This window comes from Felis catus, chromosome B3 (assembly GCF_018350175.1).
Source record: "Felis catus isolate Fca126 chromosome B3, F.catus_Fca126_mat1.0, whole genome shotgun sequence".
NCBI classification, from domain to species: Eukaryota; Metazoa; Chordata; class Mammalia; order Carnivora; family Felidae; genus Felis; species Felis catus.
In genome coordinates, this window is record NC_058373.1 from 96,927,212 (window position 1) to 96,937,371 (window position 10,160).

The 10,160-nt window shown below is 38.5% G+C and overlaps 1 long non-coding RNA gene across 1 annotated transcript; it reads right to left on the reverse strand.

The window, feature by feature from the left end:
* Positions 1–234: 234 nt before the first annotated feature.
* Positions 235–813, reverse strand: LOC123386342. The gene is made up of 2 exons (XR_006600125.1): positions 643–813; positions 235–541 (listed from the first exon to the last, which is right to left on the reverse strand). It is a non-coding gene; the product is annotated as an uncharacterized LOC123386342 (long non-coding RNA).
* Positions 814–10,160: the final 9,347 nt, after the last annotated feature.

The window sequence follows — 10,160 nt, forward strand, 5'->3', positions numbered from 1 at the left end:
CGGACTCTCTATCACCACCGATTAAGTGTGGCTGTGTGGTCAGGGCTAGTTCCTGCTGCAGAGGGGAAAAGAAACTCTCTCTGCTTCTGTTCACTGTATTGAACTCTTCAACCACGGCATCGATACTGTGCAGCTTCCTAGTCTCCATCTTTTGTGTTAAAAATTAGGGAAGGACCGTGAGAAACTGCTGCCGCAGAGGCAAGTGATGGAGAAAATGAAAAATTCTCTGCTTAGTTCACCAAGAAAATTCCATTTTTAATGTCTAGCCTCCTGCTACTTACTGCTACCACCACAGAGCAACAAATATACTTGGAAGGGCAGATTTCAGGAATGCAGTTTCCTGTTCCTGACCCCAGGCAGAGGGTGGGAAGTGCCTGGTGAGGGTGATGACACAGCAGTGAAGGCGGAAGGTGGCCTCCAGGGCGCCGATTCAGCCTCGAGTAGGGCTGACTGTCCACTATCTGGTGTGGAAAAGAGCCCGCAGAGTCCCCTCCTTGCGCGAAGAAGGGTGGAACTATCACCAGATGAGCAATGTTCAAATCTGCAGACCAGCAGAAAGAAATGCATAATCCAAACTTAAGAAAGGCTTTTGATCTAACAAGGAGTCCCATATGATTTTTAGCAGCACAATTGTCAAATTACCTTAAGCTAATTTCAGAATTAGTTCCCATTTTTAACATACAAATGCCAATTACTGGCAAGAAAAGGTATATTGAACAGCAGAAGGAAATCAGACTGGGATCAACGTGGAGAGCTGGCTCACCATAGTCGCTTCTTCACCTGAAAAAAAAAAGGGGATTTTTTAAATACAATGTACATCAGAATCACCTGGACAGTTTTCAAGTGCAAATATCCAAGGCCCAGTCTTGATGATTCTGATTCTATTGGGTTGGCAACCTCCCCCAGGGTAGTATTTTTCTCAGCTTTATTGAGACATACTCAACATACAACATTGTATATCTTTAATAATTTGATATACCTAAATGCTAAGAATTGAGTCAAGTCAATTAACAAATCCATTATGCTACATAGTTACTGTGTATGTGTGTGCGCACGTGTGTGTGTGTGTGTGTGTGTGTGTGTAGAATATTTAATATCTCTTAGCATCTTTCAAGTACACAGTACCATACAGTTAACTATAATCACCTTGCTGTACATTAGATCCCCAGAACGTATTTATCTAGAACTGGACATTTGCACCCTTCTGATGAAGTTCATTTGTGGACCAGTGCTGAGGTGCAATATTCAGTGCCTCTTGGGCACTGGTTAGGGAGACCCTATGCGTGAGCCAGTGGAGTTGGCTCTGGAGGAAGCTTGAATCATGGACTTCCCTGGGCCTTTGTACCTGAGATTTATCCCAAATATTGGAGAAGAGCCCTTGAAGCCCCCTTCAGGACATCCACTCTTCCATCCTACCTTTTGACTTCTTCCTCAAAACTGTTTTCGATTTTAATATATCATCTAGCATTATTTTCACCCAGAAAATGAAGGGTAGATTCAGAGAAGGGTTGTAGAATTTTCCTAAGTTCACATAAAAGCTATATAACAGTAGCAGCATTCACGGTTACACTGCATGCCTGTCCATTTTGCTTCCCTGCCACCATGTCCCCATTGTGTGGCCTATAATATCTAATAATAGCTAACAGTTATGGAGCCCCATCCATGTGCTCTGTGCTGACTGTATTGTATAGATCATTATATTTAATTCTAGTTAACAAAAAATGGGAACTGAAAGTTATTGAAAAAAATTTTGAAAAATAAGTTTAAGTAAGAATCTTAATATGGCAAAAGGAAAAGAATTAAATAAAAAGAGGTATACTCACTCTGGCCAAATGTTGATAGAATAAGACCAAAAGATATCTCCCTTAGGTAGCCTTTCACCTCTCTCTAGTTTAATGATATAGTGAGTTGCCATCAAGCAATGGTAGAGCCTGTGGGCGAGGAGCTTCTGCCCCTACCTCCCCACCCCACCCCCCATCTAGGCAGACTTCCCCCAAGAACAATAAGAAGAGGGGCAGGAATGAAGAATTCTGAGCAGGTGTTAAGGCTTGGAGGCAGACTGGAGAAAAAGCCAAAGGCTCAATCAAAGATTCTCAGAAGCAAAATATAGAAAGTATTGACATTAGCCTTACAAGGTATATTATAAAATTTAAGTTGAATATAATGATAACTAATATATTATTGTTTAAATAGTTACCTTTTAATCTTTTGAAATGTTCGAGAAAATTAAACTGACCTCTCTCAGGTTTTCTCAGAGGATTTGAAGAAAAATGTATTAAAGCACATAGAACCGTGCCCAGCTCATCAGGAATCCTCAGCACAGGTTTGCTGTTCTAATTTTCTGTGACCCAAGTGGTTCTAACAGCTGTACCAAGGCTTTTTTAATAAAAATTTACTAATCACCCAATGGCAACTAACACAAAGGAAGATGCGGGGGAAATATAATTGAAAACAAAACCTCCTGCCAACCTAAAAAATCCTCTCCACAAAGGTAGAAAACATTTTTATTACTAAATAAGCATTAAGCCATAAAAAGATGTGCATCACAAATAATTTACTAAAAGATTACCAAGAGAAATCTCACCTTTTTATATAGCCAACTACATATAGCATACATGTTCTCAAAATAAACAATAACGTGTCTTCAAGCAAGAAGACTTGAGAACACCATTTGTCACACATAGTTCATCCTGGTTTCACCTGGTTTGTGTTAGCTAGAAGGCTTTATCCAAAGGAAGAATAAATTTCTCATATTTTTATGATAGGAGGTAGTTTTGGAGGCAGGCGCCCTCTGAAGTGAGCCTCTACCTTCCCATAGCAATTGGGAGATGGGGTGCTGTCTTCCTTGATGATTATATTCCCAAGAATTGATTCCCAAATCCTTGAGAAAGATGGTCTTGGGTCATAAAACTGACAAGAGATTTATCTTTTAAAAAGGCTTTTTTTAAGTTCATTTACTTTAAGGGAGTGAGTCAGGGAGGGACACAGAGAGAGAGAGGAGCCCAACAGGCTCCACACTGTCAGCGCAGAGCCCAACACAGGGCTCGAACTCACAAACCATGAGCTCATGGCCTGAGCTGGTCAGCCACTCAACCGACTGAGCCACCCAGATGCCTCTAGCTTTTAAAAAGGTTTACATGAATTTCAAAGAGGCAGAGAAGAAACTTAAAACTCCAAGTTTTCCAAAATAAATCCTCTAAGAAAAAGAAGAGTCTGTTCCTTTATTATCAACAAGAATTAAGCCTCTTGTTTTTAATTTGCCTTTGCCTTTACAAAGGCAGATATCTGGGAGGAATTAAAAAATCTCTCTGGTATCCTTCCCAGACGTGTCAATTATTTCCTAATGAGGAAACCCATACAAACATAATAAACAAAGGCAAAACAGGAATTAGAAATTTCCAAAGAACATATGGGTACTAGAGGGGACATATAACATCTCTTTTTATTAAGTCAGAAGAGACACCTATTACTTCTGAAAGTAAAAATACTAAGTTGGCAAGACGTTAAGAGACAGTGTTCCATCAAGGGCCGTATAAAAGTCAAGCACTGACTTCATAATCGTCACAGGCTTCCTGAAACATTTTGAAGGACATTAATATTGGTATGCCAGTCAAATTGGGTGAATAGATTATGTTGATTTAAAATTAAGGTCTGATTGACTGCTATCATCAACCTTGCCCTTGGTGGGTACCACACAGCTGTGACCGTATGGCTGTTGTTGATTTCCCAAGAAATGGCTTCATCCCAGAGACTAGTCATTTCTGTAGACATATGCTCAGAAGGCACTCTGGGACCCTTTCTGATGAAAGTGCCTTGTAAATGTGAGATATTGCCACCATTAGGAGTGAAATCTAACCCTGGACGACGTCTTAAACTTAATAGTGGGAGTTAAACCACCATCATTTCCAAGTATTCCGGCCAATACGTATTCTCGTCATAGCTCAGAAAGCATGGGTTGTTATTATCAGGAAATCTGCCTGCAGACCTGGAAACATGTTTTTCAGATCATAAAAACACAAGACACGATAAGCCTAGCTTACCCTCATCAAGTAGTATATTTAAAGTATTACCCTTTAGAAAAAATATATATATATATCAAAATGATTTTACAATTCCATTTAAAATAGGCAAATAAATAGTATTGATGCAGTAATATTTTTAATACAATGCTTTCGTTTTTATGAATGCCAAGTACAATAAAGTGGCATTCACTTTCCCTTAATAACCAAACTTAAATTTTGTTTCTTATTATTCTCTTTCAAAAGATAAGCATTTGAAAGCTAGCAAGACACTGTGCCCAAAACAATATTGTGCCTAAAATAAAGAGGTGATATGTCATAAAATAGTCTTCCTCCATTTTTAGGGTTCATCCTGATAAAGCTATCAGCAGCCTTCCAGTCATGACAAGGCAAAAACTGCAACAGACACAGGTGACCTAATAAAACTGTGCACGGGGTAAAATTGCCAAACCACTCAGTGATCTACAAAGTCATGATTCTGTATCTAGTATATTACTTTACTGCATTCCCCAGCTTCCAAGTTCAACTCTCACCAAGATTATAGTGTACCACACCTTGTTCACAGGTTTTTAGAGCTTCAGATACCACTGGGGTTCTACTGAATAAGTCCATTCTTTGATTCCTTCTGCCTGATAAAAATGGCAAGATTCAAGCAGGGCTACACGGACATGGATTTCACAGGGAGAACGTTTGCTCACAGGAACATATGTTCTTGCTTCTGAGACAGGCTGTGAGCTCTCCCAGAAGCTCCCCTTTCTGACTCTTTCCAGCCACACATAGTCTACATCTTAGATTCTATTCTGCATATCTGCACCTCTTGCTTATCTGTATCTATCTGTACCTGCCATTCCACATTTCTATCCCAGACCAATTGACATAAGCCATTCGGAATAGAGGTAAATGCATCCAAATTAATCATCAGTTCTATCTTATCCCAAGGTCTACATGTGCATTTTTTTTTCATTAAAAAGTGGACGAAAACAAAATTTCTTGGGTAGAGAAAAAGCTCCTAGTCAAGAAAGTTGTGTTCAAGTTGCATACTGGTACTGATCTGTAGAAAAGAAAATAGCAAGCTGAACAAACACTCAAATTGAAAATTCCGAAATTTCCCCTTGCAGCAGTTGAGGTTATCTGATGAATAGGACGCCTTTGGGAATCTGGCAGAAATGGGTTTGAAACACTCCCACAAAGCGTTACCTATATAACCATGAGCAAGACACTATCTCCCTAGCCTAAATCCACTTAATGGGTAGAATGGAGATAATAATCAATATCTATATTGTAGGAGTGTGAAGATTCAAAAAAAGCACTTAGAGTGGGGTTCTGAATAATACTAAGTGTTCTATAAATGTTACCTGCTATTAATATCATCAAGTGGCTCATTCAACGCCAAGTAAGATGGATAATCTCCCTTGTGAAATTTAACTTATAAATCTCACAAGCCACAAGTCCTCAATGGCATATCTGACCACTGAATAATCATGCACATCAAATCATGATCTTCCTACCCAGCCAGACTCATTATTCTCAACTGGCAGTAGCAAGGAACTGTGTCAGTTTCTAAACAGAACCTCACTATTCTTTGTGAAAACCCAGTGTCAGACCTGAATAAGACCTCTCTAATAAAAAATCTTCTACACACACATTTCTCCAGACTGCAGCCATCAGGCAGACCCAGATACTCACAGTCTGTTCACCCCAGTGGGACCACATGGTCTGCATAAAGTCCTCTTCTAGGTTTTTGGTGGACTTCGGGTGGTCTCAGAGCCACCACAATGGGTTATTCCCTTGACTATAAAGACCACCTTGAGATCTTGACGCCGTAGAACTCCCCTGCTCAGCACCCCAGTCGATCAGAAGGTAATTTACTACATTACCCTGGTTAGACATGCCGAGTCAACAAGCAGGGGTAACTCTGCAACCAGCCTCACACCAAACACCTTCAGAATAGAATGACAGAACCTGAAACAATATCCAAGTGATGACCATCCTCAAAATGCCTAGAGAAGGTGAAAGGAGATTCTAAGGGTCACAGGTGGGACTTCCTTAAAGCCTTCAACACAGCCTACAGAGCTTCTAGCGAACTGACCACACATTACTTCACCAGCTTCAAGACACTCAGTTCCTCCCCTGCACCCTAGGACCCTGCCTTACAGGACTAATGAGGTTCCCTCTCACACCGTGATACTGTCACCCATCATCACTCTCTATATCTGAACAACATTTCCCTATTAAAATTCATCAAATTCACACTTTTCCTTTAGAATTCAGCTGGAGCATCCTCATCCTCCATGTTACCTCTATCCTCACACTGAACACATCCTATTGTGATTGCAGGTTTGCATTTTTGTCTTGCCCACTAGAATTTAAGCCCTCGAGGGACATTAATAGCTCAGGGTAGGTTCAAAGGAAGCTCTCAAAAAGGTTTTTTGGTATAATGGATATTGCTATTCTTAGTGACAATTTTACTGCATTTTCTACCAATTATATTTCAATTAGCTATTAACTGGTTCATATGAAAACTATTACCTTTATATCATATTCCTATCTTGTTTCTAACCAGTTTACTGGATTTATTTACAAGTCATAATAGTTCAACTGGTTCTCTTAGGTTTTTTTTTTAACAAAAATTCATATCATCTGGATATGATGATATTTTAATCTTTTATTTATAAATATTTATATATCTCATTTCTATTTTATAATCCATTGTGTAGTCCAAAAACTCAAGAACATGGTCAAATAATAATGGTGATTTCAGAGTACTCTTTTATTTCTGATTTTAGGACAGTCACTCATCTTTTCCCATTAAACGTGATATTGGCTATTAGTTTTAACCGTTAATTCAATTAAAAAACAACATTTCTCAAAATAAAAAGCCAAAGCCAATCTCCTTAGAACAAAATTAAAATAAACAGATAGGCAAGGTAAATCAAGCAAATGCAAACAAAGAATGTAAAAGGATAAAATTAATATCAGACAAGTGGACAATGAAGCATTTCATTTGCACATTTTTCTTGCACATGGGATGTAGAGTTCTAGTTTTTTAACACCAACTGCCAGAGAAAGGATTTTGAGATTTGGGATTAATTGCTTCTAAAAACAATATGATAGTGGACTGTTTAGAAAGAAAAGTAAAGATTCAGTTTGGGATAATTAAATAAAGCACAATTTAAATTTTTGTTTACACTGTCCAGGGTCTTATTTTAAAATCTGGTCTTTGTTTTATATGATTAAATAGTTTATTTTCACAAGGGATATGTTACACACACACACACACACACACACACACACACACACACACACACACAATCAAGCTGGTTTATAGATTTCTCTAGGAATTGAAGATGATGAGATCCAAGCTGGGCTTCAAGGTCATGAGTTTCTGAAAGTGAAGGATTTTTATGGGAGAACTGCTCTCTTCCCTACAAGTAAATGTTTTGAAGGCCATCTGTGTTTTATTCTTTGTATGACGAGGCCGGGCACAGAGGGAGTCTTGAGCTGTTTTAGCAAATTCCTTCTTCTCTTGCTTTAACCTCGTATGTTCCATGCCCAAGAAGGAGAGGGGAGGTTAAAGAAAAATATAATCTGGCTATATTTACAATTGTTACTTATTCTATTTCCACGTTCAATACTGATCCTATCCTACTATAACTCCCCACTTCTGAGTCTAAATTTAAGATTCATCTCTTGGTTAACTACAATATGTCTTCATGTAACTTTATTAGGAAGGATACCTAGATAGTGAGCATATTTATTTAAAATATTTAAGCAAGTATACAAAAACACACACAAAAGAAGGATGAAATATTAAAAGTAAAAATAGAGGAGGAAAAACAATTATTAAGATATAAGTTGAAGCTAGCCTTGAGATATTTAAAATTATTTTTTTCAACGTTTTTTATTTACTTTTGGGACAGAGAGAGACAGAGCATGAACGGGGGAGGGGCAGAGAGAGAGGGAGACACAGAATCAGAAACAGGCTCCAGGCTCTGAGCCATCAGCCCAGAGCCCGACGCGGGGCTCGAACTCACAGACCGCAAGATCGTGACCTGGCTGAAGTTGGACGCTTAACCGACTGTGCCACCCAGGCGCCCCCTTTTTTTTTTTTTAATTTTTTTTCAACGTTTTTTATTTATTTTTGGGACAGAGAGAGACAGAGCATGAACGGGGGAGGGGCAGAGAGAGAGGGAGAGCCTTGAGATATTTAAATGCATTGTAATATATACTTTTTATCTGTATTAATTAAAATGCAGCTGATGTGCTAAAGAATAAAATAGCAATGGATTTATGAGACTGAAAATTATTTCCCTGCCACATAAAATTTCAGACAGGTAGGAGGGGTATGCCCAACTCAGTCTTCAGAAACCTAAGCTGCTTTGTCTGTCTTGTGGTTCTGCTGCCCTTAATACATAGTCCGCATTCACATGGTTCAAGATGGCTGGCTCTTCATTGCAGTCTGTCTCATTGGCCAGAATGTATTCACATGGCCACACCTAGTTGCAAGGAAGATTGGGAAACATAACCTTTACCTAGGCAGTCCCATACTCAGCTAAAATTTCTATCATAGCATGAGAAGTGAAGGGGAAAACAGATAAAATGAACAACTAGCTGTTTTTACCTTATCACTAAGGCCTTATTGGTGGGCCTCAAATATATTTGATTCTTAATATCTTTACAATCAACATAAAAAGAAAAACCACTATGGCTGTATGGTGAATAAAAGATAGAAAATGATAATTTTCTTAGGAGCATTATAAATGTTTTTCCTACCAGAATTTGTCCAAAGTACTAGATGTTCTGAAACTTTGCATATCAGAGAAGGTCTTCCGCCTTCCCTTATCCCTGAACTCCAACTTAGACACAATTCTGATGCCACATTTTGATCTTCAAAATGAATGTCATCACATGATATTTGGTGTTTTGGGGGAAAAATGTGATGCCAAACTCATTTTTATTCCTTTGGTTTATGTGCTTATATATGTGAAGAAAATTATTTCCTTTTTACTGGAATAAATCTAAACATAGCTTTATTTTCTTTAATTACCCATAGATTATGATAAAACTTTATTCCCAAACTCATTTTTTCTAGTTCACATTACTCTCCTATTTCTCTGATTATTTGCTCCATATTAATTTATCTGTATTTTTCTTCAAGAATACTTATTATGTATTCATAATACATAATAAAAATAGCATGAATTTCCATACTTGTTCTATCTTCTATCACGTGTATCTCTTATTATGATGGTATTCCCCCAGTTTGCATTCCATAGCAGGGTCACAATTTTTCACTAAATGGACACATTTCTGATACTTAGTGCAATGATTATTCATAAATATGCCCCTTGTGAATTCCAACTTTTAACATTAAAAAGAACTAGCTTTACTTCATGGAATATTATTTGGCATAGATTTTACTTTATTAAAATCACAATCTCTGCTTTTGCCTTCACTTCTATAACAGTTTTATGTTTTCTTTAACCTCTTTCTTAGAATGGGAGAGAGGTTCTCCTTCCTTTTTCTTTTTGGAAGTGCCACCAAACTGTTTATTAATTGCTAGTTTTTTCACTCCTCTGTGGCTGAAGGCAATCAACCAACCCACCAACTGAGTAGTACATGTTGAGCACTTACTATGTCTCAGGGACTGTGCTGAGGATTTGTCACTCGGTAGGAAATGAGAAAAACATGATCCTGGCTTCCATGAAATTTACTATCCGGCAGCAAGCAGGGTTAAACACAGCGAATTTCACCAACAGAAAAGTATGTTTGCTATTGGAGCTCATATGGCAAAGGGACTTCATCTAGGATAGATGGGGAGAAAACACCTCAAGAGGTAGCACGCAGGCTGAGACTTAAACACTGAATAGGTGTTAAGAGTTAAGGTACAAGCCTGGGACAAAGGATGGAGAGTGGTGAAGGGAGAGCAGGGAGGTGGCTCCATTAAGAGACTCATGTACAGAAGTTGGCAGTGAGAAGAAAGAGCATAGCATCCTCAAGGCTCTTCTCCCAGATGGCTGGAGCTTGAAGTGTGAAGGGTCAAGTGGAGCAAATTTTATGAGTGATAACCTGTGCCTCCAACTGGGGAGCGGGGAGGACAGCTAGCTATATGGTGTGAGAGCTAATGGGTTTTAAGCCCCA